This window comes from Pan paniscus, chromosome 4 (genome assembly GCF_029289425.2).
Source record: "Pan paniscus chromosome 4, NHGRI_mPanPan1-v2.0_pri, whole genome shotgun sequence".
NCBI classification, from domain to species: domain Eukaryota; kingdom Metazoa; phylum Chordata; class Mammalia; order Primates; family Hominidae; genus Pan; species Pan paniscus.
Genome location: NC_073253.2, coordinates 116,627,932 through 116,640,825, shown reverse-complemented (window position 1 = coordinate 116,640,825; position 12,894 = coordinate 116,627,932). Strand labels below are relative to the sequence as shown.

Below are 12,894 nucleotides of genomic sequence, written 5' to 3'. Positions count from 1 at the left end.
CAAACTCCATGTTTAGTGGAATAATATTCGTATGTAAACATCAGTCATGGTTTGTGCATTTATGCCACTCAAATTGGCAAATGCTAAAAATCTGAGCTTTTTTTAATGAGAGGGACAGTTGTTAAACATTTACCCATTAAAATTTTCACATTTCATAGATACGCCTCAGCCTTAGTTATTGGAATTCTCCCACTATAGCTACTTGGAAACATCTTGATAAAATATCAAGCAAGAATCCAGGAAAAACTTAGGTATTATCCTAGTGGTAAGAATGAAATTTGCCAAAAGATTTACCTTTATTAAACATTTTATTTAAGACAAGATAAAGTATGATCCACTCACATGTTAAAAACATAGAATATGTATGGAATGGTCTCTTAATCTATTAGATACCTTTAAAATTCCAGGCCAATGTTACACTTAGCAATTGTCAGAATATATTTCTCTATATTATAGTAAGTATAGTACTATGCTTCTCAAAATTAGTATTTCTCCAAATAGTGTCTTGCAGGAGGAACAAGTATGTGTTAAGTCCAACAATTCTATTCCTGATGGATATACATTCCATCAGTAATAAAATCACACTTTTTACAGCAATCTACCCATCTCTCATGTTTAAATGTCATATAATAGCAAATATTCATGCACCAGCATGTAATCTCAACAAAATATGTAGTCCTCATTGACGCTGTTAATTATTAGGTCAACTTAGTGTTGACAGTAGCATAATTGTGTTATTAGTTAATATTCTTAACTTTATTTTTGTTAGTATTTTCTAATGCTTACTACTGTATACCACCACTTAAGCCAATTTTAAAACAACATGTGGGATGTGAATTAGAAGACAATCATCCTCTAATGTCCATTTTCTATGATACATATAATGAGATTCATTTGTGATTAAGGTAGCATATTGCTATTACTCTTAATTTTCCTGATCAAGAAAGGGTTTTCCTTTCTTTCTCTTGCTTTACTATAAATTATCAACTGAATATTTTGCCACAAGCTATGAGTATATAAAGTGTCTCTTCAAAGAAAAAGAAATGGCAGGCTTGACCAGAAATAGCCACTCCTGTATCCTGCCACCATATGGAAGTCTAATGATCCCATCTGGGCATGAATTCAAGATAAGCTCTCAAATTGTCACAACAAATGGAAAAGTTTTTATCTCTTACATCTGGCACCTAACAAATAAGTATCTATGTTAAATAAACAATACAGAATACTGTCACATACAGCAGTTGTGAAAGAACTTTACCATGAATTGGCTGTAATCCAGCACCTTCTGAAAGCTCACTTAAGAATTTTGGTATTAGAGAAAGATAGTGAAAAAGGGAATCTAATGAGTGTTTCTAAATGTGGCTGTGAATCAGAAATAATGAGAGAGCTTATTAAAAATATGAACACCTACATTCTAGACCACACATACAAAATCAAAATCTTTATGAGAAGAGACAAAAATGTGCTTATCTAAAACATCTTACAGAAGATTTAGAAGATGTAACCAGTTGGGGAAAACTTGTTTATGAAAGCATGCCTGCAAAATGTAAAAACCTACTATCGTAAGGTGAAAGAAAACAAAAACACCGAATCATTTATTCTTTCATTGCTGTGGAAAATTTCCCTAAATCGGGATTTAAATGTATGCCCTTGGCAGTTTATAGAATATCCATTTGAAGCATGTTTTTGCATATTTTTGCAAAACCAAAGTCACTTATACTGTTAATTATGTCATCCAAAGCCTTTTGATATATTTATTTTATAGTTCAGCGTCAAGGAAAACGTTTTTCTCTTCAGATGAGTTTGCATAGCTTCTTTTGTGATACGAGTAAATGATTTTCTCTTTTGTCTTATTTTTCAAGAAACACTAGTATAAAAATACCTAAATATAATAAAAAATCAATACCTAACTGATAATTAATAATCTCTGCTATCTAGTGTAGTTCTTTCCTTATTTCATTTATTTTGGGTTTGATTCTTTTAATTATTACATATTATAGGTGTTTTAATATGTGAGCTTTTTCTCATTTTTGAAAGGCAAAATACAAATAAACTAATGATAATTACATACTTATTTAACATTAACAGAGACCCGATAAGAATATCTGTCCTGATTGTGACAGTAATACACCTGGTAAACAAGAGAATACACTTGACAATAATTTGGGAGGAAATTATTCTTGAAACCTGACCCATGTAAGCTGCTTTTAAAGTGCTCACATTCTTAGGGAGTTCTAGGCAGTCTTTAGAAATACTAAATGCATTTCTATTGTTTTATAAATTAAAAAATAAATGCTTGTGGAGTAATATACACATCCTTCTTCAGTAAAATATCAGCACGAGCTGTTAAGTCCTAGCCAAAAGTTTTTTTTTTCTTTTTTTTTTATTTAAGTTTAGGGTACATGTGCACAACGTGCAGGTTAGTTACATATGTATACATGTGCCATGTTGGTGTGCTGCACCCATTAACTCAACATTTAACATTAGGTATATCTCCTAATACTATCCTTCCCCCCTCCCCCCACCCCACAACAGGCCCCGGTGAGTGATGTTCCCCTTCCTGTGTCCATGTGTTCTCATTGTTCAATTCCCACCTATGAGTGAGAACATGCAGTGTCTGCTTTTTTTGTCCTTGCGATAGTTTGCTGAGAATGATGGTTTCCAGCTTCATCCATGTCCCTACAAAGGACATGAACTTACCATTTTTTATGGCTGCATAGTATTCCATGGTGTGTATGTGCCACATTTTCTTAATCCAGTCTATCCTTGTTGGACATTTGGGTTGGTTCCAAGTCTTTGCTATTGTGAATAATGCCACAATAAACATATGTGTGCACGTGTCTTTATAGCAGCATGATTTATAGCCCTTTGGGTATATACCCAGTAATGGGATGGCTGGGTCAAATGGTATTTCTAGTTCTAGATCCCTGAGGAATCGCCACACTGACTTCTACAATGGTTGAACTAGTTTACATTCCCACCAACAGTGTAAAAGTGTTCCTATTTCTCCACATCCTCTCCAGCACCTGTTGTTTCCTGACTTTTTAATGATCTCCATTCTAACTGGTGTGAGATGGTATCTCATTGTGGTTTTGATTTGCATTTCTCTGATGGCCAGTGATGATGAGCATTTTTTCATGTGTCTTTTGGCTGCATAAATGTCTTCTTTTGAGAAGTGTCTGTTCATATCCTTCACCCACTTTTTGATGGGGTTGTTTGTTTTTTTCTTGTAAATTTGTTTGAGTTCATTGTAGATTCTGGATATTAGCCCTTTGTCAGATGAGTAGGTTGCGAAAATTTTCTCCCATTCTGTAGGTTGCCTCTTCACTCTGATGGTAGTTTCTTTTGCTGTGCAAAAGCTCTTTAGTTTAATTAGATCCCATTTGTCAATTTTGTCTTTTGTTGCCATTGCTTTTGGTGTTTTAAACATGAAGTCCTTGCCCATGCCTATGTCCTGAATGGTATTGCCTAGGTTTTCTTCTAGGGTTTTTATGGTTTCAGGTCTAACATTTAAGTCTTTAATCCATCTTGAATTAATTTTTGTATAAGGTGTAAGGAAGGGATCCAGTTTCAGCTTTCTACATATGGCTAGCCAGTTTTCCCAGCACCATTTATTAAATAGGGAATCCTTTCCCCATTTCTTGTTTTTGTCAGGTTTGTCAAAGATCAGATGGCTGTAGATACGTGGCATTATTTCTGAGGGCTCTGTTCTGTTCCATTGGTCTATATCTCTGTTTTGGTACCAGTACCATGCTGTTTTGGTTACTGTAGCCTTGTATAGCTTGAAGTCAGGTAGCGTGATGCCTCCAGCTTTGTTCTTTTGGCTTAGGATTGACTTGGCAATGTGGGCTCTTTCTTGGTTCCATATGAACTTTAAAGTAGTTTTTTCCAATTCTGTGAAGAAAGTGATTGGTAACTTGATGGGGATGGCATTGAACCTATAAATTACCTTGGGCAGTATGGCCATTTTCACAATATTGATTCTTCCTACCCATGAGCATGGAATGTTCTTCGAGGCTTGAATATGTTGTCTTCTTACAGTGTGGTGTGATTGGGACTTGGAACAGCAGCCAAATTGACCAGATTTTTAAAAATGCTTCAGAAAGCCTCAACTTTATCTGGAAGCAACTATTCTTTTGCCATAATCTATCCCTATATCTAATAAAGCTTCTTTATTCTACTCAGTGTTTGCTTGAGTTTTATTCTATATTATTTATTTGTTGTTGATGTTATTCTAATCACCAAGTGGTAAAGTTTAAAAAATATTATCGGGTAGAAAGAGTTCATCCCTTCTATACATTATCAATGAGGTTCAAAATATTGCTCAGATTTTATTTCTACAATGTAATAGAATTGTGACAATAAGAAATCATATGGAAGGAGATATGTACAGGGGTTGAAGTATAATAGTCTTTCAATACATTCTCATAGGAGCTTTTGCTGCTACATTATCATTCCAGTTGTAAATAATGAGTGCACTGGTTGACCCACTTCTTTATTATCCTAACTTTTAAAGAGTACACATAGTCATTCTAAACACACTATTCTGGCATAAGACCACCCATTTTGCTGGGACCATTACTGGGAAAATTCCCTTCCTTGGTTTGAATTTCATGGTGCTCCCAGATGCTGACTTTTGACCTAAACCCAGCAAAGAAGAATTGTTTTTTCAGGTCTTTTAAGATCATTTCCATTCCAAGAGTTCCTTCAGAAAAAAATTTGCTATGTCTGACATAGTAAATTATAATATACATAAGACAAAAGTCTAAAAGTAGTCAATATACTTTCTAACCTTTCTGTACTGGTATAATGCCTCAATATCTTATGCAAAATTATCCTCTGACATAATTCTATTAATGTTTCACTCTAATACATTTAAGAAGGATTAATTCTAAAAATAAAATAACAAAGCATAGTGAATTTCTATTTTGCAAGTAGAAATTTGTATACAATAATCAGCTACTCGTGAAGGATGTGCCTTTTATGATAATTACTGGAGTGTTCATGAGTTTTGCCCTAGTCATATGTTTCATCTTCTTGTTCTGAGTAATACACAAAGAAAGCTAATGAGTATTTGTGATTCAATATGTAGCTGACATATGGAGCACATATAGGCAAAATATGAGGACATTTTATATCAATAAGGAAAAATCTGTTCAGGAGCAAGTGAATGATAGAGGCCATAAATATTTAATCATAATTGAGGAAAAAAACAGGACAAGCTACTCAGAGATTAACTAGTTTGCAAAAATTTTTTAAAGCTCTTGTGCTATCATATTATCTGACCTCAAGTGTCTAGAACTAAGACGTGTTCTCAGAATGAAAGTATATTTTTAAATGCCAACAACAAAAAAGGGTTTCAATAGACATAAAAGAGTGATATTCAATAAAATGAGTTTCATCTAAAGAAATGGCTTATGTGAATGCATTTTTGAGTTTGCACTGCTGATTTATATCTGATATAAAATAGGAATTTTAAAATTTAGTTTAATAGCTTTAGATATCAAGTTGTATTTACACAAAGCATGGATATATAGTATTTAGAAACAGATGATTAATGTGGTTTGGATTTCGATAGAATATTTGATCCTTTAAAGAACAATAAACCATATTTTACAAGTAATTCAAGCAATAGACTAAATAAAATTAATCATTATTGAAGTTTGGTATGTCTATTCTACAACATGTTCTGAATTAGCATTCAATATGATCAGCCACATACAAGAACCTTACCACAATGACTCATGCTCAAACCTGAAAACAAGAAGAGATGATAAATGAACCTTGTGCAAACAAGAGCTATTGGCGATGACAAGGAATATCATTTTGTCCAAATTTCTAAAGAGCAACTCGTAACCTATAATCAGTTGACTTGCTTGTTGATATTTAAAAGTGAAAACAGAAACACTATTTCCCACATCATCTAATCAAGCACAAATAATTAGCTTCTTCATTTGAAAAGTAGTCCTTCCTTCAGCTTACTTTTGAAGCTGGCCATGAACTTAAGCATTTCAATCCATTATACAGTATCTGATTCTTCTCCCATGAGGGAAAATTCAGTCTGCCATGTTAGTGCCTTGTCATCATAATCATCCAAAGTATTCATTAAGTCTCTGCATGCAGCATTTAGTTGCACCAAATGAGTTCAACATGTGGGAAATGGAATCCAAGAAAGACAACATCACCTTCATTTCAAAGTGGTCATGTCTAACCATATGATGTGGACAAGAGAACGAGGAGAAAAGTGGAAAATTTAGGGACAAAAGTTTTTCTTCCTTCTATTCCTCTCAGAATTATAACCTTATGTTTGGAAATTTAGAAGCAAGCACTGTTAAAGGTTAATGTTTCCTTGAGAGTTTACCACTTCCACTTATTTTACCATGAAATTCTGTTTCCATAATCCTTATGAGGTCCTCCGATTATGAATTCCAGAGGTTAGGGCTTAGCCAGCAAGAAAGAACCTGATGACCTGTAGAATCTCACCTAAAAAAACTAAGGTGGAATTAGTTAACTACGTTTAAAAATAAAAATAATTATAAATACAACAAATTATAACAAATTCCTGTCTATACAGGTAAAAGTGGGTACACAATGGATATCTTGCTGCTAGTGAGGAATCTGCCTTTTGAGTTCATTTCTCAAAATGTTGATAAATTTTTCCCCCAGCCATTTGTTTTTATCTTTTTGCCATTGACTAACATGCCAAAGTTGCTGGCTAATGTTAGTGTCCACAGAGAAATCACTGGCTCCCCACGTGTTAGCTAAATACAGATGTACTCACTCAATGTCATCTATAAGTTCTTGGAAACTATAACTTAAATGACATATAACAAACTCTGTTTTACAATAGGCTAATTGATTTGAACAACAGTTAAGTTTTTACAGCATATTTCTGGTCACAAAACATCACCAAACTTCTAAACAAAGACCCAAAAAACTTCTAATATTACATATTGAAATAAATGTGAGCTGTATATACATTTAAGAAAGATTAATAGAAACAAAAATATAATTATTTACTCAATTTTTACTGAATCAAAGAGTGATGGCAATGACAATGTGGTGGGTTAAATTAAGGAGTAAATGTTTATTAAAAGAAAATATTGTAAGAAGCACTTCCTATCACCATACATTTCAAAACTCAAATATGGCAGGCTCACTGATGCTCTCTTACTGTATTGTCTATTGTGCATTTGCATGATTATTGTCTACGTAATGAATTTTTATTTGGCAATCATTTGTATTATTTCATTTATTTTTCAACCTGCTCATTCCAGTTCAGGTTTGTGTTGGCAGGAGTCTATCCCAGCAGCTCAGGGCACAAGGTGGGAACAAACTTTTGAAAAGACTCCATTCCATCACAGGGTGCACTCAGACCCATACCCATACTCACTCCAGTTGAGACAATTTAGACGTTAGAGTATGCCTGGCTTGCACGTCTTTGAGATAGAGGAGGAAACTGGAGTGCCTGGAGAAAATCCATACAGACGTGGAGAAGCTGCAAACTGCACAGATGGTGGTTCTGCCAGGGAATCAATTTTTTTTTTATTTCTCATCAATGTTACAAGGAAAGACTTTGAAAAAAATGACATTATTTGATGACCTACTGTACCAGATTTCCCTGGAGGCAGGGACATCTTTCAAAAAACCTGGGATTCCGAGAAGATAAAGTAGATGAAGGGTCCTTTACTTTGATAAGCCAGCCTTCTTGGTTATATGCTTTTCATAGATAATAAAGTCTTAATTTACTTGAAAAAAGTGTGGCAGTACAATATGTAGGTAAGATGTAACTTCAACTTTATGCAGCAGGGCTCTCTGTAAAAGAGCTGAGTTGTTCAGGATAAAGCTGCCTGGCTATCCTTTAAATTATCTATTTGCCTCAGAACTTTGTTTCCTAAACCAAGCCTTAGCCTCTCCTGCTGCCTTTTTCAAGTGATCCCACTTTGAAACTTATCATCGTTCAAAGCTGTAGCTTTGAGATCTGACAGGAAAATCTTCATTACCCTATACTTCTTGCACAAGCCTGTCCATGCTGTGATTTGACCTCAATCTGCTTAAGGCTATCTTCTGTGCAAGTCTTCTACTAAGGTAGAGCCAAATGGACACCTGGAGACTATCACTATGAAAATCAAAGGCAAGGTTATTTTTAGCATCATTTGGAAATTGGATGGTATGGGAGGCAGAATAATTGCCCCTTGCAACAAAGATTCCATGTCCAGATTCCTCAAACCTGTGAATGTGTTATGGGAAATGGCTAAATGTGATGTCATTAAATTAAGAACCTTGAGATGAGAAGAATATCATGTATTATCCAGGTGAACCTAATGTAACCACAGGAGTTCTTTTAACAGAAAGAGGAGTTGAACAATGAGAACACATGGACACAGGGAGGGGAACATCATACATGGGGACCTGTCAGGCAGTGGGGGGCAAGGGGAGGGATAGCATTAGGAGAAATATCTAATGTAGATGATGGGTTGATGGGTTCAGCAAACCACCATGGCACTTATACACCTATGTAACCTGCATGTTCTGCACATCTATCCCAGAACTTAAAGTATAATAATAATGATAATAAAACATACAACTCTCACCATTTAAAATTTCAGGCTCCTTTCCTTCTCAATTCTTCACGATTTTCAATGAAAATATGTTTATGCCTCAAAAAAGAGGAAATTATTATCATAGAGATATGAAAATGCTGTTAGACTGGTTTTGAAGATGGAGGAAAGGGACCCAAGCCAAGGAATGCAGAAGGCTCCCAGAAGCTGGAAAAGGCAAGAAAAAGGCTTTACATTAATGAGCTAATGGCCAATATCAAAACCTATTCCAAATATAGAATTTAGTATTGGCATTTTCAAGGTATTGTTATTAAAGTCTAGAATAAGAAAAGTATGTTTTTTCCAGTCCCAGTTATCTATTGTTGATAACAAACCACCCCCAATTATCTAGTTAATTTCATCAGTTTCAGAAATCACCGTATGCAATTCAATCTGTACCTCTACCCACAAGAAACATACACTGTGGGTTAGCTAGCCAGAGTAATTACACTATTGCCTTTCTCCCATGCTCCACTGTATTTCTTTTAATATTGAATACATGTTAAAAGAAGATTTTAAATAAGAGTTTATAGGATCGTACTAATGGATATTAATTTTGTCTGGAATGCCCCCACCCCTAAGTCACAAAGTTTGAACCACATTTCAAAACAACCTGTGCTTCTTTCTGATGGTCCCTGAATAAATGTACAACATTAAAAATCCACAGTTTAAAGCCTAGTATATTTTTGCTTCCTAGTTTAAGAAAATTAAAATGCAGCATGTTTTGAATGCTTCTACACCAAGTTCAGTATGATTAAATTGCATGTATTTCAATTAGACTGTTTAATTGTATTTTGTAATATCACTATTCTTAAATCTGAAGGTAGGATAAAGTATTAAGGATAGAAACAGAAGGCCAAGTTATTAATTAAGATTAAAAAAATTATGACCATGCAAGAAAGATTGTGATCTTTAATAATATAATGTAGCACTTTTTTTTTTTTTTTTTTTTTTTTTTTTTTTTTTTTTTCTGAGACGGAGTCTCATTGTGTCGCCCAAGCTGGAGTGCAATAGCGCAATCTCGGCTCACTGCAACCTCTGCCTCCCGGGTTCAAGCGATTCTCCCTGCCTCAGCCTCCCTAGTAGCTGGGATTATGGACACCTGCCACAATGCCTGGCTAATTTTTGTATTTTTAGTAGAGAGTGGGTTTCGCCATGTTGGCCAGGCTCTTCTCGAACTTCAGACCTCAGGTGACTCTCCCACTTTGGCCTCCCAAACTGCTGGGATTGCAGGCATGAGCCACCATGCCCGGCCAGCACTTTTCTTTCTAATATTTCTTTTATTAACCCTAAGGACTAACAATAGTATTCACTAGTGACTTCTGAGCTAGTTTTGAAACATGTCTGTACATAATTATCTCCAAAATACAGAAGAGATCATTGAGAATAAGATTTTATAAACATTTGGAAGACTGCCACAGCTGCACACAGGACAAACTAAGTTATTCAGTACTTTTGGTCAAGTCTTCCTTTTCCTCCATTAACTGTTTATAGATAAACCTGTATTATAGTAAGCTTGTATATATTAGGGTTTACTTGAGGTTCTCCTGGACACAAAATCAGCTTGACAATTCAACTGTATTTCCCTCACACCAATTCTTTCTTTAATATAAGAAAATAGTGAGAATTAGAAGTTTTATAAAATGTTTTTCCATGGAAGTACATTTTTTAAATTTGTCGTAGATTCACAGGCAAATTTACTGTTTCTATACCTTTCTTAAGATTGAAAATGGTTTTTACTCATCAACTATAGAGAAAATATAATGGTAAATATGAATGTCTTGTAGAAAAAATATTCTGCGTATTTTCAGCGATTAGATTCACCAACAATTTCATAGATCTCCATATATTTTAAGTAGAATCAATCATGGCCCCATTCTGACTTCTGTGGGTCCTAGCTATTTTTGTCTTCTTTGGCCTCGTTCTCTATTAAAACACACATCGACACATACAACACACACACAAATATTTAGATTTATGTTTCACAGCTACCTGAGTATAACGAACAAATTATTAATATTATATATTAACACATTTTTTGACTTAAAAGTTTATTATTTTCTTCTCATTTTAAAGGAAATTAAAACATTTTTCTGTGCCCCTAAAAGTAATGAGCATCCTAAGCACTGTACCTAATAAATAAGTTGACCTTGGGGTCAAAAATAAATCTATATTTTTCTTTGAAATAATTTTTACTTTAATGGGAAGTGTTTAAGTGTTAAAGAATACTTCAAAGTTGTACCAATCCTTGACTTTAGCAGAAATTTCAATCCTCAAATTATTTTCCAAGAATTGCTAAGAAGTGGTAAAATTGAGTGATTTGAAATTCACTCATTCTCCTGTAAAACTTACAATGGCACAAGAAAGCAGAAGTTATGTAGGCGTAAGTGTGACATAGTAGAAGTTGTTAGGAGCTTGAATATTCATCAGGGAGATAATTAAATTTTAAGTAATAAGATATCGTATTTATACCTACCTCAAAAAAATACTATAGTCAGCCAAATAAAAATGAGAAACCTTGTGATCCCTGAAAAAAATTGATTTTATTTTATTTTTATTTATTTATTTTTGTTTATTTGTCCTGAATATTTGGAGTTACATGACAAATGTTTAATGGTATTGATGATTGATGATGATGGGGGAAATGATAATGAAGGTGACATTGATTGAAGCAGAAAGAAATATATTAGAGATGTTTCCGAGCTAGGCTGTTTGGTGCTCAGGCTGAAATTAATCTTTCCCCCATATTGACAACCAGGGATGCTTGTCCATCTAGTAAGATCCCATGTGATTCGAGATGGAGAAATTTCTCTTCTGTGGCTCTAGATATATGGCAAATCCAGAGCTGAGAGGAGAGATAAAAGGTTAATTAGAAGCAGATATTCTAGTATGAATAAGGGGAGTCAAGTCATGAGGAAATGGGGTATGGGGGAGGCAAAGAAGAAACAAGTATCAATGTCACCAAATGAGGCAAAGAGTATGAGTATAATGGAAACAAAGATCAAAGTATTAGATTGCTTCTCCCGAATTTGTATTTGTACTTACTTATAAGTGTGGAATGTACTTCCAGTTAAAAATTGATGGCTCCAGCTTATAAAGATATTATATTGTTAAGACTTGAAGACATGAAGGCATCCCTACCACAGTGCCTGGTATATGGTAATTGATAGCAAATATTTAATATATATTTACAGATTAGGTATTACTTAACAAAATATTTGAAAGTAGAGAATATGATACAAAGAAGACAGAAGTTTTGGTTATAACTAGAAAAAAGATAAAAACTATTAATATATTCCAATATGGTGATATTTAGCTTTTTCCTTTCTTTTTAAAAATTATTTTGTAAACTTTTTATTGAAAATTTTTATTATTGCTAATTTGGTTTTTAATTTCAATGCATTTTCTTTTTACAGTTTAATTTTTTTATTTTATTTTTCCTTTTTGTATGGCTTTTTTTTTTATTATACTTTAAGTTCTAGGGTACATGTGCACATGGAAAATGATTAGTAAGAAGTACACAGGAGAAAAAGGCATAAAGAGCCATATTCTCATTCTGGAGAAAAAAATAAAAAACTACATATAGTTTAATATTTTTTAAGAATATGAATATTAAAGCAATACAATGGAAATTATTTTTATGTAAATGGAAATACCCAGTTGTTTATATTTTACAGTTTTGCTAATTGCAACAATATTTTCATAGAGAATATATGACCTAGGCTTATTGCACATGACCAAAATGACTAAAATGTCCTGTGAAAAAAAACTAGCATAACTAAAATTACAGTATACGTTTATAAGATTTCCATTTACTCTCACCTTACAAATATTATGTTTTAAGATCTATTTTCTTTCTTTCTTTCTTTTTGAGACGGAGCCTTGCTCTGTCTCCCAGGCTGGAGTGCAGTAGCGCGATCTCAGCTCACTGTAGGCTCCACCTCCCGGGTTCACGCCATTCTCCTGCCTCAGCCTCCCGAGTAGCTGGGACTACAGCCGTCCGCCACCACACCCGGCAAATTTTTTTTGTATTTTTAGTTAGAGACAGGGTTTCACCGCATTGGCCAGGATGGTCTTGATCTCCTGATCTCGTGATCCACCCACCTCAACCTCCAAAGTGCTCGGATTACAGGCGTGAGCCACCGCGCCCGGCCAAGATCTATTTTCTATGAGTTAATTTTTTTCCACAGAACTAGTCTATTACAATTTATATTTCTTTAGATGGATTATGTGTTTTTTGGCAACATATATTTGTGTATTATTTAAGTGGAGCACTTATTTTTAAAGAATATAA

The 12,894-nt window shown here is 34.1% G+C and overlaps 1 long non-coding RNA gene across 1 annotated transcript in view; it reads right to left on the bottom strand.

Moving 5' to 3' along the window:
* Nucleotides 1-4,340: 4,340 nt before the first annotated feature.
* LOC103782988 (uncharacterized) overlaps nt 4,341-12,894 on the bottom strand; it is a 29,587-nt gene continuing 21,033 nt past the window's right edge. Inside the window, exons 6-7 of the long non-coding RNA XR_008625424.1 lie at nt 8,595-8,768; nt 4,341-7,522 (exon numbers count right to left, since the gene is read on the bottom strand). This is a non-coding gene — a long non-coding RNA (uncharacterized LOC103782988). The remainder of the gene's footprint in view (nt 7,523-8,594; nt 8,769-12,894) is intronic.